General features: G+C 32.7%; 1 protein-coding gene across 1 annotated transcript in view; it reads right to left on the reverse strand.

Moving 5' to 3' along the window:
- Positions 1-553: 553 nt before the first annotated feature.
- The window catches only part of LOC145242540 (uncharacterized), a 36,006-nt gene continuing 16,709 nt past the window's right edge, over positions 554-19,850 (reverse strand). Inside the window, exon 2 of the mRNA XM_080105624.1 lies at positions 554-2,986. The gene's annotated coding sequence lies outside the window, so the exon portion shown is untranslated. The remainder of the gene's footprint in view (positions 2,987-19,850) is intronic.

The raw sequence follows: 19,850 nt of genomic DNA on the forward strand, positions 1-19,850 counted from the left end.
ATGATTTCACACAAGTAAGTACTAATTGGCCTATTTGAGCAAAAAAAAATTCTTGCAGAATTTATACTTTGTGCAGATTTCATAAAATCTATAAGGCTTTCCTTATCCCATGTACATTGTACACATATTTCTGTGCAATGTTCAGAAAAAAAACAAACCCTTGACTTATTTCAACCAAAATATCAGAATGACTAGGAAGGTATTATTAATTTTGAGGGGATATGGAGAGAGATCATTAGTGCATTTTAGCTGTGGAGAAGAATATTTTGGTTTTAATTTTTGAAAACTTCTACTTGGAACAGGAGAAGACAACTGAAAAAGTTCTTTTAAATTTCCAATAACAACTGCTTCAAACTATTTATAAATGTAAACGTTTATTTTTATTCATTACAAAAGTTTAATTTTGTAAAAAAAAAATTTTTTTAATGTTCGTGATTTTTTTTAAGTCATACATTTTCATTTTAGAATTTTCTTCTTTTTTTTTTAAGAGACTATACATTTTAAAAGGTTTGTATTTCAAGATTCTAATTATTTTATAATGCCTAATTTTAAAAAAAATTTTTAATTCAATAAATGTTCGGATAATAATTGTTTTATTTTGTGTCATTGTGTGGATTTAGCATGTTTGTTTCGCGTTTACCAAAAAGTTACATGAAACTTTAATATTTTTGGAGAAATTTAAAAACTTCTTGAATTGTCTTTCCTGTTTTGAGTGGAAGTCTTCAAAAAATGAAAACAAATAAAATTGTCCTCAAGAACTAAAATGCACAAGTACATCTTTTTTTTTTTAAACTCATAAGAGAGTATAACATGAATTTTGGATTTACTTTTGACAGCTTCATAACTCTCACTCCCTTCCTGTGTTGTCCTTAAGTCCTGAAATCTTGTTAGTAATGTTTCTGATAAATGGGGAAGAATTGCTGTTTTCTGGGCCAGCTGCTGTTTTGAGTGGATGGTATGTACAGATTTTCATTACTCTCATAGTATTCATCATCATTCGACTGTCAATCTAGTCATTGTATTACTTGTTATCTTCAAGTGTTTTTGTTTTTTGCCTTGAAATGATGGCTTGTTAGTAAAAAAAAAAAATATCTGTGGTAGCAAGTTAAATTTAAAGCTATGAAAAAAGTAGAAATGTTTTTGTCTCTGACTTTAGGCACGCCATACAAGTTTTAAAAAATAACTTTTTTTTTTTTCTCATATAAATCAAAAGATGTCTCTCTTCAACCATGGAATGAAAATGTTTGTGCTCAAAGTTCCCTTTTTATATATATTTTTTTTTAATTCATGAATTGTGCACAGTTTATATTTTGAAAAACTATAGACACTTTAGACTTGCATAAATCATTCAGATCATCTCTTCAATTTGGTATTTTTAATGTTTGTTTTTTTGGGGTTTTTTTCAATTCTTTGGAAATTTTGGGGGGGTACGTTTTCCAAAATACTGGAATTAAAAAATGTTCTTTTATTCCATAAACCTTCCAAACTGTTTTAAAGCCTTCCAAAGATTTTCTGAAATCCTAGAGTAAGTATTTACTTTATTCTGTATATTCTTGAAACCAATGTCGTCATCATCATCATTATTACACATTTCCAATCATTTCTTTTGAAGTACATCTGTTTGTCTTAAAAAAGAATATTTTGTATTTAGTTCCATATTTTTTTTTTTTCTTTATATCTTCAAACGACAAAAACAAATGTTAAAGTCTCTTCTTTTTTTAAATAAAAAAACAGTTTTCGCGGCCATCTTGTTTTGGAGGTCATAGTGTGTGCCATTAACGATTTTTTAAATGACAGTTTATTGATTTTAGCTATGGAAGGCCTTAAGTGCCAAAAACTGCATTGTTTTTTTTTTTTCTCAGCACAGTTTTCTGCAGAGTGTTGCAATTTGGACTTTGGCTTACTTTATACAATTCCTTTAACTTTTTTTTTAACCAATTTATATATGAAATATTCAATGATACCACAGTAATGACAAAAACAGAAATACCATGAATATACAGAATATAAGGAGAGGATTTTATCGCAGATTTCCAGAGAAGAACTGTTGCAGGCGGTTTCACAATGATTGCATGTTTTTTTTTTATTCTTCATGATTCAATTGTCTTGCAAATTTCTAGAAAAACGTGCTTGTTTTTGGCAAATAGTCGTTTTGGTATATAAGAGTGTGCATGTGTGTATATGATTGATAGATAATTGCATTGTCTTTATTTGATTAATAAGAAGAAAGGCATCTATGTCAATTTTTTTTATTATAATCAGCAGCAGCAAAGGGGGGGGCATTAAGTGCGAATGGTTCTCGTCCAGATTTCCTCCTTATATTAAAAGATAAAAATAAAGAAAAATTTGTATGATGTACGTACCCATGAGAAAGCGAAAATATATTTTCAAAAATCATGTAAAAATCAAGTAGTTTTATTTTTAAAATAAGAAAATCAACTTTTGAGTATCCAAGAAGAGACTGTCTCACCCAACATTTTGAAAAAAATATTTTAAGGAACAAAGGGAGAAAACTCCAAAATGATTCGTACTTACTAGCTTTATTTTGTAATGCCTACAAATTCCCATTAATCGCATAAAAATGATTTTCTTTATAAAAAATAAAACTATTTGATCAATTTACGTGATTTTTGGAATATGATATTCTCATTTCATCACAACTACCTATATCATACAGATCTTTTTTTGTTTTTTAATATAGAGAGAATTCTGGAATAAGGACCTTTTGGATTTGTTTTTCATTTTGTGTCTAAGAAAAAAAATAGTTTGATACATAAAACTTTTTTTTCCTTTTTCTTTTTAAAGGAGTTTGTGGGTCGTCAGCAAGGAAGCACCGGTTCTTGTAATAGAACTGAAGTTCAGCAACATCAGCTTTGATAATTATTCAGATGGATAACCATTCTTGGAATCTCAAAGTTTGAAAGTTGAAAGTTCCATTTGTCGAAGTTCCTTTCTTCTTTTTCTTTGAGAAAATCAAAACCCAAGCCTGGAAAATAAAAACATTTTAATAATAAGATTTGTGTTAATAAAAAAAAAAAAATATATATATATATATATAGAGAGAGAGATATATATATATATATATATATATATATTAATGTTGGGACGATTAATCGGAATCGGAATTGGGACTTTTCGAGGTATTGGAATCGAAAAATTTGGTGCTTATTTTCCAATGCCAAAAAGGATGCCTTTAATTATCTTTGCTTATTTGATTTTGTTTAAAGAGAAATCTTCTGCTGCTAGTAGTAATGATAAAATAATAAATATTTATTGATTTTAAACTACCAGTAAAGCTAAAATCCAAACAAGTGTGTTTTTACATTTGAGAAATTATCTGCACATTTAACACATGTTTTCACGGTAATCGGGAAAAAATAACAACTTAATAGTTAAATATTTAGAGATTTATAAAGAATCAGAATTGGTAATTGTATCGAAATTGGGAATTTAGAACAGAATCAGTAATTGTATCAGAATCTGGAAAAATATTGGAATCGTCCCATTACTAATTTTTATATATATATATCTATAATATAAAGCTGAATGTCTGTGTGTGTGTGTGGGTGTCTGGTCACGAATAGGCTCCTATATGGTTGACTATTTTAAAAAACTGATTACATATAATGATAGAAGATGTATCGAGACACAGGAATGGGTATGTTTGATCTGGCAGAACGGTGGTTCATTAAAATTGTGGGGTCTGCATTTGCACCTGGTCCACAAAGTGTGGAAATAAAAAATGTAAAAATTAAAAAAAACGTTTACAAGTGTTTTTGATATAGATGTACATAAGAATACTTTGATAAGTATGTTTTAACTTAAATAGGGATCGTATAATAAAATTGTGGGGTCTGCGTTCGCGCATAACCTCCATAGAATGGAAATAGGCACAAACTTTAATAAATACTTTTCATATCTATCTGTGTAAGTATACTTTGATAATTATGTTTTTGTTTGAAGAAATATGGTATAAAATTATGGGGTGTTCGTTCGCGCCTGACCTCCATAGAAAGAATGGAAATATGTCACAAAGTTTAACAAGGTTTTTTAATATAGATCCACAAAATATTGTCACAAGTGTTTCAGTGTGAACAGGTATTGTATAATAAATTATGGGGTTTATCTATTTTATTTTTACTTTCATCATATTTTGCTTTGGTTTTGATACCCCCAAATTCAACCCAAATTTACAACCCTTCCTTTTCATAACCTATCATACTTTCATAAATCAGAGTCCATTTTCTGTAGGCTGTTTTTGAACCCAGTCAACGACGGGTACTTTTGCTAGTATATATATATATATATATATATATATTATATATATATATTACACACACACACACACTGATATATAAAATATATAAAAATAAATAAAATATTTACATTATAAAATTGGAAAATAAGTTCAGTTTTCAATTTATCATATATTGTAAGTTTACCATATTCAGATATTTTCAAATAACTGAAAAAGAAGAAAGAAAATCAGAAAATGGCAAGGTAAATTAGAATTATTTGATGTATTCTTCTTTGGAGAAGCTCCAAGAAAGAAGTTTATAAATATTTTGCTTAACTCTTAGAGAAAGAGCACTAATTAGACCTCCATTGAAAGAGTGTGCAGAGTATTGACATCTTGAGAAGGCTTATTGCAACCCAAATTCCAAATAAGACCAGTGGTCTTTGCCAACAAAAAAAAAAAAAAATCAATGGTAAGCTGTCTTTGCAATAAAGTAAAGTCATTTACAATGGTTATCGAAAAAGGTGGATGTTGGTAGACTTATTGTCACTCAGAAACACCACTCCTTATTGTCAGAGAACAATCATTGCACTAGTACCCTCTCAATGTAAATACCCTCAATAAACACAACAAGCAGCAAAATCCTGCCCCATACATTGTAGAGATCCCTTGATGCATTAAAGCTTTCTACTCAAATAGCTTCTTCTCTTGAACTGTTAGACTTTGGAATTCCCTCCCAGGTCCCATGCTTCTCTAATTGTACTAACATGCAGAAGTTCAAGAGTAGTGTGAATAGACATCTTGCCGCCCAACTCTCTGCATAGTATTCCTGCAAATCTGGTTCCAAACGACTGGCACTGTGTTTTGTTTGGAGTGAAAAAATAGTTGAAAAGAAAAATGTTTTTTTTAAATCATAAGCTGAACCAAAGAAGAATTTAGGCATTTGGATCAGAACACAAGGAAACTAATGACTATACTCAATGTATTGCACCCGAAAAATGATCTTGACTGATTCTATGTGAAAAGGAATGGAGGAGGAAGAGAACTGATGTGTAGAAGACTGTGTAGCAGATAGAAGCACAGAAAATTGATTAGTGTCGGGAGAGTCATCGTCAAAATGAACGCTACAAAAAACAATGAAACCAGAATAAAAGAAAAGTGGGAAGAGAAAGAGCTACACAGACGATTCATAAGAATGACAAAAGAGAATCATGAAAACACAAGGACATGGCTAAGAAAAGGACACATAAACAGAGAAACACAATCTCTACTCACAACTGCACAGAACAATGCAATTAGAACTAACTACATTAAAGCTACAATCGATAAAACACAGGAAAAAAGTAAATGTAGATTCTTTGAACAAAGAGACGAAATGAAAAACCACATAATAAATGAATACTGCAAACTAGCCCAAAAAGATTACACAAACAAACACTACTATGTGGGTAAAGTAGTACATTGGAAACTTCCAAAATGCATACAGATAATACTGGGAAAAACCAGAGACTACTTGAAAATGAAAAACACAAAATCCTTTAGAACATGGCGGTATAAATAGATAAACTCATCCAAGGAAGGAGATAGAACATCTTAATAATTAACAAGGAGGAAAGAAACTGCAAAACTGTAGTTTGCTGTCCCAGCAGACCACTGGGTGAAGATCAAAGAGAGAGAAAAACAAAACAAATACACAAAACTTGCCACAGAACTGAAAGGAATATAGAACGTGAAGAAAATCAATACAATACCAATAATTGTAGAAGCACAAGGAACATTCCCAACCAACTTGGAAAAAAGACTGAGACTATGCAACAGACGGTAACGCTGAAATTTAAGGAAAATCCTTGAATGTGGAAAGTAACCATCTTCTATAATATAAATCTCAGCTGTCTGTTTAAATGTATGTCTGTATGTTTGTATGTCTGCCTAAAATTTTTGACGAATTTTCACGAGATTGGGTTCGTTTTGAAGCTCAGCCCTTTGGACAACAAATATCGAAAAATTGGCTAAAAACATTAATTCCTTTACCTTTTCTACAAGGATGGGTCACTTTTTTTCGTCAATATTTTTGAAAGTTATTCCCTCTTTTTGATTGACTAGCATTAATTTTAAACCTTCGCCACTGATGCTGATGGTTTCATGAGCCGATTACCAGGATTTAACTGAATACTGAAGCTTTTGCAATAATGCACACAAAATATTGGCACCAATTTTGGCTCATTATGCAAAATACCACTTTGTTTGCATCGCAGTACCATGGAACTAAGTTCCCCAAGATGTAGTCCAGCAGGCAACCACAAGCACATTCAAGGAAAATTTGGACAACTGTTTTGATGATGTACATTGGACCATGGGGCATTTTGGAGCATTTTAGATGACTAAAAGCAGATAACATTGCCATAATAGTTGATAAAGACTGTATAATAGTTGATAAAGACTAAAGATTTCCATAAAAAATTGTGTAACACAATTTCTTATGGAAGTCTTTACAGTGAGACCGTCCATTTTCTATTCTCAATTTTGTACATTTGTTATATAATTTACATAATTTATACATTTCAACAATTCACTATTTTTTTTTAGTATAGCATTACAAATTTTTCTATTTTTGTTGTTAGTAAGTTTTGATTTTTAGCACCGATATGCAGTAAATCGGTAAACTCTGGCGTTGGTATTCAGTGCCACACAAAGTAATATAACATTATATTGTAATTCCTCAAAGTGCGGACATAATTTCAAATCCGTTTCTGGAAGAGAAAGTCGTCTTTGTAACCATGTTAAAAACACTACAAGAACAAAAGCAGTATATCTAAAAACACATTATTTGAATTATTTGGACTAATGTTCTTATCTTATATTTATACAACATTTCTGTCGATGTAACCTCTGACCTTCTTCAGGTGTATCTAATTGAACTCAAGAATCTGCACAGACTCCTTTATTTAATCCATGGAGGTAGCATGCTCTTGTTCTGTCAGCCATTACTGGACAGAAGTCTTAAATAATTTGTAGTTATATTTTCAACCGCCCACACTGAGGATTGAACCTTCAACCTTCAGAAAAAGGTTACTTTTAGAACTAAATTTTTTCCAAGTGCTCTAAGCGCCAAAAGTCTTTGCAGACCTGAAGAAGGTTGGAGGTTACAGGAATCAAGATGAGAAAAGTAGTCCAAAGAACCCAAATAATACAAATAACCAGTCCTTATCTAAAAAATTCAGAAACGTGATATCTAAAAACACATTTAAACACAAGCAAAAAGGACATATGAAAATTCACATGCTGTGGAATGTTCGGAATAAATATAATAATTTTCTTACATTCTTTCTCTTCAGAATCATTTGAAGCATTTGTGGTCATTGTTTCAGTCTACGATTGGAAAATCGGAGAGATCATGGATGACTAGAAAACAGTAGAATATTGGAAGAGAGCAACCTGCATCATTATGATCCACTTTGAATTTTAAAAATCTGAAATCTTAGCTGCAGCCAAGTGTTTCTTGAATAACTTGAAGGTTGTGGGATGTGAGTTAGAGAATTGTAATGGATATATAGAACCAGTGGCTAGTAAGCAAGGCCATAACAGGTGTGTGCGCACAAAGGAATTCATCAACCCTTATCCCTGAGTGGCTTCCGGGCCTTGATAAGTGGTGATCAATGTGTAAAAAAAAGGTGCAGTAAGATCTAGGCAAGGCTATGCTTTTCTTGGCAAGGAAAAATAGGCGCCAGAGCGGCAGCTATGAAGAAACTGCTAAATGAAGATCTTTGTTACTCCACGTACAAAAGTTGCAAGGGTTAACAACTCACTGCCTTACAAAAACCAAGGAACTAAGGTCAATTATTCAGTAAAGCCAAGGTTCATCTGATTCATAAGACGAGCAGTTGCACAATGCTCAAAACAACAGCTGACTAGTCTACAATCCACACAAAGTTCCATGCATCATGAAGACCAAGTAACCTTGTGATAGCGTTTCCAACAAAAGCCATGTTATGCCACCCCACATCATTGTAAAAGGACTCAAACTCAATATAGATGACTGCATTGAATTGCTGTCCACTGCTTCCAAACATTGCGTGGCTCATTAATATATTAAAAAAAAAAGGCTATGTAAACATGCACTGTGCAGCATGCTTTGCTGGTGCATATGAGTGACAGGCATTCCAGTTGATATATGTTTGGTCAAAGCAAGAGGATAAGGGCACAGAGAACTAAAAGTATCTCTGGTTGGAATCCAATCATCCAAGAGATATTTTCTTTGTTTGAAATAAAATAAGTATCTAAATGAATTGGGGACCGATCTGTTAAAGAAAAGTGATGTCCAAGACTATCTGCAGATAATCCCTTATGAATGGAGACTGTCTGACCATTATTTCCAGTGAATATCTCAAGTATTTAACTTCTGGGTAATCGAATGGTGACCACTAACAAAGGCCAGAATCAGTCAGAGATGATATGATTTTAGGAGATAAGAAGGGCAGATGGTCAGAACCGGCCTTCCAGAGGAGAATTTGGATTTGGATGTTTAAGGAGAAGTTGTTCTTTTCCTGAGAACTGCCAATCAGTTAGGCTGGTGTGCCCCTCCTTGTAAGTCCTTGGGGCTCTTAGTTAAAGGACTGTGATAATGGGATTTATGTGTTTCAATGTGATCAAGCAAGCAAAAATCTCATTCTGCAAATCTATTCTTGCACAAATAAACAGTTTGACAGTCAAATTTCTGGCCAAAAACTAATTAAAAAGATTTTCCCAAATCTCAATACCCCATGTGTCAAATCTCGAGTCTGTAGACTGAAAATTGACAGAGTAATTTGGTAGGGAAATACACACACCGACAATTTCACTTTTATAGATATATAGATTTAATTTTTAAGGTAAAAATTGGGGTCCTATAATTTAAACATAAACCATTAAAGAAGAAAAATTCAAAAAGAAAACCAAGATACACTTCTGAAATATATTTCTCCTAAGCTCTAATTGTATGTTTAGAAACATAAACTAGATAAAAAGGATAAATAAGGGGTGGGGCAGAAAAAAAATCCCTATCGAAACTTCTTTCAGCCAACCCTTTTCAAGATTAACGTTGGCAACGGGGGGAGAAAACATTGTTTAAAAAACGTGGTCAAACGACCATAAATTATTAGCGAGGGTAAAAAAAAAAGAAAATTGTATGGGTAATAAGAGAAAAGGAAGCAATCTCAGCGAATACCCATAAGTTCCAAATTATGGGTATACTCTCTTTGTTTACACAGAGATCGTTGGCGTAAATTAATGGATACTACCTCGAGAATTTTTAAGTGAATTCTCGAGCGCGGTCTGTGTAAAACCAAGAAAGTTTCATCAGTTTATCCATCAGTGCAGATCTGGCACTGTAATAAATGTTAACCAATGGTCGACCCATGAGTTGGTAAATGCCCGGATGTTGCCCATTTTTTGTGCCTACGTATCGAAGGGGGGACATGTTGGGAAATTCTAACCTCCAAATGTTCAATGGTATTGCCCACACAGTCAGCTTCACACTGACCGTTAAACCGATAAACAACCATATTATATTGAGTGGTAGGGATACCATCATTTCGAAAGGTGGGGGTGGGGGGTGGGTGAAGCATTTCTGGTCCCAAACACCGTTCGAACCTTGGTTGCAAAATAGCAACGTGAAACGTCTGTAGCAATTTTATCTGATTAGCAACAAAATCCCACCCTTTCACTGTAAAGATCTCTAGATGTTGGAAAGCTTTATCCTCCTGTATATAATATTTTGATTGTAGAAATTCCCCTCTGGACCAAATTACTGTAGGTTTATAATAAAAGATGCCACATACAGAATTATTATGTCTAAAGTATTACCCACCATCTTATGTAGGTTTTTTAATCCCGTTACATACACATTTACTCGTGCTATCAAATTGCTACATTATATCCATGGAAAACAACCATCACAGCTGCAACAGTATAAGAGGAAGAAGTCCGTACTTTTCCCTCTATACATTTAGTCCTACCACTGCTACCAGTTATCGCCAGGTATTTTTCTGCAATTCTTTACTACAGTGCGATTACATCCTCAGTAACTAGATGATTACATATATATAGAAATAACATATTCTTTCTGAATTACAATTCAAAATTAATAACTTTTCCCCGACCATTCTCATATTCTAGAATGAAACAAACTGATACATAAACAAATACTTCTAAACGTTCAAAAAAAAAAAAAAAACATGGCAGCGCTCTGTGGCACCTATAATAAAGATTGTAACACTGAGTATGGAGCAGCCAAACCAGCTGCCAACATTGCCCTGCTTTTTATTGAAACCAACCGAGAGCTCTTTTTAGTATCCTCGCTGTTCCCTTAAGTGCAATTGTCTGGATCTCTTTTGCACTTGGTTAACCAAGAATATTAGTTAGGTAGGACTTCAGGTTCTTCTTCATAAGCCCTGTGATACCTATAATAACTGGCATGATTGATATCTCCCTAAGATTCCAGTTTCTTTTCATATCAGACCTGACACCTTGATATTTGGTCTGTTTCTCTCTTTCAGCTCTGTTCAGACCTCCATTATTAGGGACACTCACTTCAACCAAGGTTGCCACTCTCTCTCTCTGACTTATTCCATATAACTATGTCAGGTTTGACAGCAGCATTTTCAAAGTAGGTGGCTGTAGGGATTATATGGTCATAATATATGATTTATAAGTCATTTCCAACTGTTCTTACAGGTTGATGTTCCCAGGACTTGCTGCTACACTGGATGTTTAATTTTTTACAGATGGTCCAGTGGAGGTACTAATATACTCCATCATGTCTCGCTGTGTAGTAGCCGTCCTCCAAAAGAACCTTGCAACTTGATACCAGATGACTCACACTTTCCAATTCTGTGTGGTAGAATCTGCATTTGAGTTAATTCGGGAAACCAGTATCTGATGGCACCTTAAAGAGTTTAGTCAGAATTTCTGATAACTTGAAGAAAGTTGGAGGTTACATCAGCTGTAACGTTGTGAGAATGACATCTAAGATGAGAATAGTAGTTTAAGTTGGCTTGCCATTGTTTCCTTTCTTCCACGTGCAAATAGTGTTCCAGCTACCGGCAGAGAAGACACTATTGACTCAGGACCAAAAGAAAAAGAAAACGACTAACATACAAACCCCAACAAGAATACTTTAATCACTATCACTATTGGAAGAAAGCAAATATTTTAAATTAGAAATTATTTAAAAAAAAAAAAAAAAAAAAAAAAAAAATAGGTTAAGTTTACAATATATCTGACAAAGTTCAAAATTACCAAAATTGATTTTGCAATTAAGTAGATAACCTTCGCTTTACGCTATTGTTATTTCCATGAAAATTGCTCGGCTGAGCTCCAATTTCTGATTCATTCTTGTAAAACTTTCACAACAAGAAATCATATTGCTATTAAAAGGCTTTTGTTCATCAGGGTGATGCAACTTTTTGATGTTAGCCTGGGAAGTGTGATATGCAAGAGAGACTGTTGCCCGTGTAGCAAGTCCCCACCTCTTTATGTTGCTGATGGATTGGCATTAATGTTGAAAAGGCTGATATAGTTTGGCATCAATATCGTTCCAGGAGCTGGTATAATGAAGTTATAGATAATGTCAAATTGCCTTAGGGGCTCCAATCCAGATTTTTCCTCAAGGTTTATTTCTGAAACCTTTCCCATGAATGGATATTTCACAAGGCAAGGGATGTTTGAAATCAGGGTTTATCTTCCCTTAGATGAGTTTGTCTTCCAGGATTGATGAGCCAAATATTAGCACTCCAACTGTAAAATAACTTCTTTTTTTTTTTAATTTTCTTCATGTGATTAACATCAAGCAGAATTTCCATGAACAAAGATTTTTCCAATAACTTCCCAACAATAGAACACATTACTGAGAGACTGCTTCCATGAAGACTACAACAAAGGCTATTTCAAATCTAATGTCAATAAACACTTGTCATTAGCCGTCCTTGTACAATCAAGTAGGCTACTAATTTTAAGGTTATCAGAGTTTGTTCTCATTCCTCTCCAGGAAAAAGGGGGAAAAAAACTCGATCTCCTCATCACAGTCTTCATCAGTTACCTACCAAGAGGGTCGAAATGTACTTTGTAGGTATGGGCAATTAATGGCTGCTTCGGTAGGGGGGGAGGGTATGGTTTTTAACGCCGGTTAATCATAATAATTTTTTAAATATGCAAGTACTTTTTTATTGTATTTGAAAGATTATAGTTTAAAGTTAATTTCTCAAAAAAAAAAAGTGTGTGAAATAAAAAAATACATGGAATAATTTTGTCTCAAATCTGAAAAAACCTAGATTTCACGTAAAAATTCATTATGACAAAAATCGCGTTTACATTTTTCTGGTAAGAAAAATATAAGTTTTCTGGAATTATTTCAAAGTTAAGTCTTAAGATAATGAATTAATACAATAAATGTACTTAACTTTTGCAAAAAAAGTAATAATTATCCAAAAATGTATCACTGGTAGCAACGAGACTCGTCCATTCGCATCAAATTAAACTCTCGCGGCAAAATTGAAATATGTATGGAAAGACAAATTAGACATAATTTATGTCTTTATTCCGGCATACCGAGCGACTTTTTTTTTTTTTGAGTCGAAGACCCTCCTTCTTTCATTGACCCTCCTTCTTTCATTTAAAAATGCATACAAGTTAATTAAATTCATTAATTATACTATTGACAATTTATTCTTTGAAAAAAAAAAGTTAGCGCCATTATTTATTAATATTAGAATTACACTTGGTTAAGAAAACAATTTATAATCATTGAAAAAATCACACACTAAAAAAATACAGACTTACGTCAAAATTTATCATAATGTTTATGTGAAATTTAAAGTTGATGAACACAAAGAGGCCAACAATGACACCCTTATGAAATTTGCCTTTGCATTAGAAGTTGCTAGGAAGCAACAGAGAGGAAGGTCGCTGATGAGATAGGTAGACACTCTGCACAAAGGTCTGCGTAAAATTGGCCTTCATCTAGACCAAGCCTGTAATCATGCTAAGTGGAGACAAAATCCATCATTGGAACCGTGCCATAGCTTAAAATTAATGCATAAGGAAAAGATATAGATAACTCTTTGCTAAATTATTTCTATAAACAGGTTTTATTTTGCATATTTTTTGATAAATTAAAATTAAATTAAAATTTGAGTGGAAATTGACAAAACAAATGCTCCATCATCCTTCACTACTAAGAGCTATAAATTTCTCCATCGTCTCATGTGTCAGACTGATGAGAGCAAGCGGAAAAGACAAGATATGACAATGACAATCCATTTCGTAAGATAATCATCTTCTACAAATTTCTTGTGCCTTTTTGAAAAACAATAAAAAAAACATTCGAGAAGGCATTAAAAAAAAAAAAATTATAGAAAAACTAGCAGGATGTCCGCTGTTACCTGGTCGTAAAATATGCATAAATATTATATTTTAATTAATGTAGATTTCTTATTTAATATAAACAGAATAACGTAGGTATTAAACGTAACATTAAATTCCTTCAAAAAAAAAAAAAAAAAAAAAAAAAGAAATGAAGTAAAAACCGGAAAGAAATGTGAGTATTATGTTTTTTCTAAACAGTTCACTTCTTGTAAATTAAAAAAAATACTGGATCTGAGATTTAGACCAGCTTGCCATAATCTTTAAAAACTGTTTTCAAACCTACTTATTCTTAACATAAATAATCTGTCATGCGAAGCATTCACGCATGCAGTCATGAAACAGTTGACAAACAGATAAAAATCCCATAACCTCCAAGTACTAATTTCTAAATTTTAACCCCTTAACAGCCCTTTTTTCTGAATGAAAATTGATTAAAAAGTTTTTTTTTACATGTCTGAATACCCTATATACCAAATTTCAAGTCTGCAGATAAAAAATTTGTCGAATATGTAGGTTGAAAGTTGTCCTCATATATCACATAAATTCTCACATATATATATATATATATATATATATATATATATATATATATATAGAGAGAGAGAGAGAGAGAGAGAGAGAGAGAGAGATAATGTGACCCGTTGGGTCAGCCGTTTAGTTTGGCTAAGATATAGATAATGTGACCCGTTGGATCAGCCGTTTAGTTTGGCTAAGATTGTTTGAATCAAGAAATGGTGAGTTTAAATATAAAAAATATAAAGACAAAATTCAAAACTAGTCTCTCTCTGGCTGCTATATCCTCCTCTCTTTCTCTCTTCAGGTATGGATTAAATGCTACTACTTGTGGTGATATTTTCTTTTGTTTATAACTATTCCAATCTTATTTTATTTCTTTACTTCCTTTATTATCTTTGACTGTTAATAAACTGAGCGAAAGAGTCACGAAAGCAAGAGTAATAGATGTGAGGTGCCTTCAATAAGTTTCTAGACTTTTTTTGTAAAAGGCATTTAAAATTGTCATAGACTCATAAACGTTGAGTATGTTATGGCTATACATCTTATGAAATGACTGACCAATTTTTATAATTTTTTATTTCAGGTTCAATTGAACAGCTACAGCAGGAATTGGAATACACTGTACTAAAGCCTGATTGTCCACAGCTGGTGAATTTCAAAAATGCAATCTGGACGTGAGGACACTTTAGAAGAACGATATACAACAAAATTCTGTTTTAAACTTGGGGAAAATAGCACAGAAACGTATGGAATGCCTCAAACAGCTTTTGAACCATCTTGCATGAATCAAGCATCAGTTTTTGAGTGGCATAAGAGATTCAAGGAAGGCAGGGAGTCTGTGAGGGCTGATGAGAAGTGTGGGATGAGTAAGAAAGTCAGTTGATTGGCCAACTAAAAATCGTTGTGTGACTATAGAGACAATAAGCGAACAAACTGTACACCTAATTATTTGCAAAGAACTGAAGATGTGGAAGATTTGCGTGAATACATCAGTCCACAACTCCATTCTTATCACAGACTCTTTGACCAAGATGGGCATCAAAACAGTTCCTCACCTTCTCTATAGTCCAGACTTTACTCCCTGTGACTTTTGGTTATTCCCTGAGCTCAAGGAGAACCTTAGAGGCTGTCATTATGAAACAATCGAGAAGATGAAAGAGGTTGTGGCAAGGCTCATTGACACGCTCATACAAGAGGACTTCAACGGAACCTCCCAAAAGTTGTTGGAACGATATAACACGTGCATTGCAGCCGGAAGAGATTACTTAGAAGGGGACTAGAGTTTCATGTATGTACTATCAATAAAAGTCCTATACGAAAAATGTTTGGAAACTTATTGAGACCCCTCATATAATATAAAATAAGAGCTGATGTTGAATAATGTTGGTGCGCGATGCTTAAACAAGCAAAAATGAGAATTCAAAACTCCTGGGCAACGCCATACTACCCTGGAGAGCAAATGCATAACAAAAGACAACACTGTGATATATTATAATATTATTGAAATAAAATATTTTCGGTGCTTATTCAGCTTGGTACTTAAAATGGCGGCAATTAAAAATTAAAAAAAATACACAAAAGTCTGTATGATGTACATACTTGTTACAGAATGAAGATGTCATTTGAAAAATTATGTAAATCAATTAAGTAGTGTTTTTTTAAGCTAAGAAAATCAAAATTTATGATTTTTTATGATATTACTACTAAAAAGCATTGTCTGTAAGGTTTTCACCTCTCAATTTCGATTTAAGTTGTCTCCCATTTTTTATTTCACTGGATTTAATCATGGCAGACAAAAACATTACAACTTGCTTAGTCATAAAACTTGATTTTCTTGAATAATAAAAAAAAAAAAAACACTTGATCAAATTATGTGATTTTTTGAATATTTCATCATCTTACTGTGACTGGGATGTACTTTTCTGTATTTTCTTTACTTTTAATTGCCGTGGCAATCTGAATAAGCATCATATTTTCAATAGCAGAAAGAATATTAGAAGATAAATTAGAAGATTTAAGAGTTGCAATAAAATATTTACTGGATCAAATATTTTAAGCCAGTTAAAATCTGTATAATAATAAGGAATTTAGTTCAGTAAAACAATAATATTCACAGTCAACCATAAACAATAAGATTGACCTGTTTACGTAAAGTACATAGCTAACAAAGAAACGAGATTATGATATATTTACATAAACAGACGAGTCAGTCAGTCAGTTCGAGCCACTGAAGATATTCGCTCAGAAGAGATTTTGCCTCTTGCAGTCCAGAAGCGTGAAGGGACGCGTTTATAGCAAGATGTAGAAACCGAAAAAGAAATGTTGACAAACTCTGAGGAAAGTGTAAAAATAAAGTTATATGTAAAATATAACCTGTTGTCTGATGTTTCCTTCAGAGGGGAGTATCTGTGTTCACAGCGTGACAAAAAGAGAAGGAAGAAAGTAAAATAAGGTACCTCTGCACCATGCAGGAAAAAAGATGTTAAATGTGTTGCATGTACCCACACACACACACAATGTACATTATGCTGCCTAAATACACACAATTCAAACTACATAACTCAGCAGTGCAACAAAGTACCACAACCAAAGAGTTCCGATTCAACTTACTCCAAAGGCAAATTACCTTGAAAAAATTCAGAAACAGACCAGCGAGCTTGACGAACTTCAACAAAAAACTCAAGCCCTCTGTCACTGAAGAAAAATTATACAAAGGAAACAGAAACTGTTTGTTATTTTTAACGATATCTACCTGAATGTACATTATATGAACTAGTGAACACTGTTTATATGCACCGCAGTATGAACATTTCATGTTGATTGTATCGCAATTTGAAAATGTTTTTATATACATACTAGTGGGACCTGTGGAAATTCCACAGGGGACTCATTCATATGTAATATGTTGATGTTGGCATTCTGTAGATGTTCAGTATAAATGGAGACGCTCTAATATTATTGTAGCTCTTTTGTTAAAAGCGCAAAAGTATTTATCTAAGCTAGCACAAACGCCCGGCAAAGTATGCTTAAATATGATATTTTAATTCTTGCAGATTTTGTATATATCATTATAGAGTTAATGTTCTATCGATTTTTTATATGTTATAAAGTTGCGATTTCAAAAATAAAAAAAATATATATCCATATGACTTGGATGCATCAGCTTGAATTGAAACCGAAATAAAAACTTACGAAAAAAAATATGTGTGTATATAACTGGAGTTCCTTCAGACATAATTGAAGCCGAAGCTTATGAAGAATTCTAGGTAAAATTATTTATGAACAGAAATGGAAGTACATAACAATTAAACGACCCGACTGTAAACGTGACACAGAAAATAACACACGCTATCATATTATTTATATGAACACTGTATACACACTAGACGACACAGCCCGGTAACAACACAGTTAAAAGACCATTGATACTATACAACATACACGTTATATAGATGCTATACTACACAAGGAGTTACCTAAGCAATATGCAGTGAAAACAGGTGAAGTTAAGTGAAGGATGAGTCACCTGATGAGTTAATTGCAAATTGCAGCTGATTAGAACAAGTAAAATGAAGGGTTTTTTCAAACATAACTCAATACAAAAACCAAGGAATATTTTAACATGCATTTTGCGTGATTAAAATATATAGGGAAAAAAGCGGAGGGAAAGAAACATTGATTAACTCATTTTTAGTATAATAATAATATTTAAAAAAGAAACCAGGTCTGATAAGAACATTAGTGAAATTGGATATGACCATGGCTTTTTATTTTCGAGGGCATGTCAAAAATAAGGAATGGATGAGATGTGATACAATTAGCTCTTACATAATTCTCACTTCCCTTATTTTGTCCTTTAGTTTTCATGTTCCATGAGCAATGTTTCTGACAAAGGGAGAAAAATTGCTGACTCCAGGATCAAAATCTAAGTATCGAACACTTCTTGTTGGCTAGTTTTTGACCTTTAAGTATTTTTTTTTTTTCTTTTTAGCTCCTTACACCAACTTGTAACAAAGCAACTGGCACGTATGCAAATGACCAAGTCATGGTGGGGAAAGAGACTTAAGCACATGTCGTTTTTTTTTTTTTAACCACAACAGGAACTTTTAAACAAGATGCAAGACTCATTTATCCAAACTTTTAACAAGGTTTTCGGGACATCATATAAAGGGGAACGAATTACAGACATAATAGCTGGTTGTAACTGCAAACTAAAAAAACGTTAATTAACCCCAAAAGGAAAAGCAGGAAGGCAACCATTTGCTGGCTTGGAAAATATGTGTCAAGCGGCTTGGTGTGTAAACGACCAGTAATAAATGTCTTTTCTTTCAACTGAAAAAAAAAAAAAAAAAAACTTGTCAAATTTCTTTCCTTTGTTTCTTTACGAGACTTTTTATACACAACATCGGGTTTGTGTTAAGATGTAACTACCACGTAACAAAGTGGCTTCATGCCTTGTCTAGAGCGTTTCCATTAAAAAATAACAGAAATGGAAAGATGTTGCTTCTATAAGGTGAAGGGATAAAACCATAAATCGTATTGATAGTTGATTATAGTTAAGATGACACAAAGTAATGTCTCAGAAAAGGAAACGTGCTTCTACCGGTGCCCCCCCCCCCTCTCCACATTTTTTGAGGCTTTATATCCACTCCCAATCCCATTGAAGTTAATGTAATACTCATTGGTAATACCTGATGATATAAATAGTGAAGCCTATTAATATAGGACTAAATTAGGCACGACAAAAGACACGACTACTTGCTGCTGCTGATAATGCTACTGCTGATTTACTATTTAAGCAACTTCGGCTTGTTGTTCGAGCAAACTATGATTTCTATCATCATCTATGTGATCTGGGCCTGTCGATGCAAATTATCATTAATATTTCTTGCAGTATTATGGAAATAAACAACAAAACAAATTTAGTCACAACTTTCAGTTGAGAGTTTATTTTATTTGGCAAATATCTTTTTAGATCCATAACTAAAAAGATAATTGCCAAAAGTAAACTCTTAATGTTTTTAAATATTTCATCTTAAACTTGAAAAAAAAAAAAAAAAAGAAAAAAAAAAAAAAAAATTACGAAAGCGTTTGGACTAAATCTTACTTTTTCTTTAAAATTTGTAATTTTGTTAACAAATTTGCATGAGAGTAGAAAATCTTTTTTCAAAAGTAAACGAAGTAAATAATAATTGTATACATCAAAATCAACATTTTCTATACACAAATATGTTGATATTGTAACTTAAAAAAAAATATCATTGGTACTGCATGGAGGAGAAATCCTTAAAGACTAAGGCAATTATTATTTTTTTTTTTTTCCAATCCAGTTGTTTAATTATACCTTTTTTTTTTTTTTCATTTTTCTTAATCTTTTTGTTTGGAAATCAAAAATGTTGATAAAATCCCATATGAATTTCTTCAAACATTTTTGTCGGGAACAGACTCCGTCATCTTCAGGAGGTGGGTGGTACACTGTAAAAAAAATCACCTACAAAAAAAAAACATAACTGCCCCTACCCTCTGAAGTCAGAGAAATCTTAATCTAAAAACACAAAAATAATTCATCATGAAACAAATGAAAAAAAAAAATCTGAAAATACTCAAAGCCATCTACATAAAAATTCTAAAGCCTACAATTAACACTGTCACTTTCCACACAAGCACAAATGCTTCAAAACGCTTACTGTAACCTCCT

Source organism: Euprymna scolopes, chromosome 21 (assembly GCF_053919585.1).
Source record: "Euprymna scolopes isolate OS-2025 chromosome 21, ASM5391958v1, whole genome shotgun sequence".
In the NCBI taxonomy this organism is placed as follows: domain Eukaryota; kingdom Metazoa; phylum Mollusca; class Cephalopoda; order Sepiida; family Sepiolidae; genus Euprymna; species Euprymna scolopes.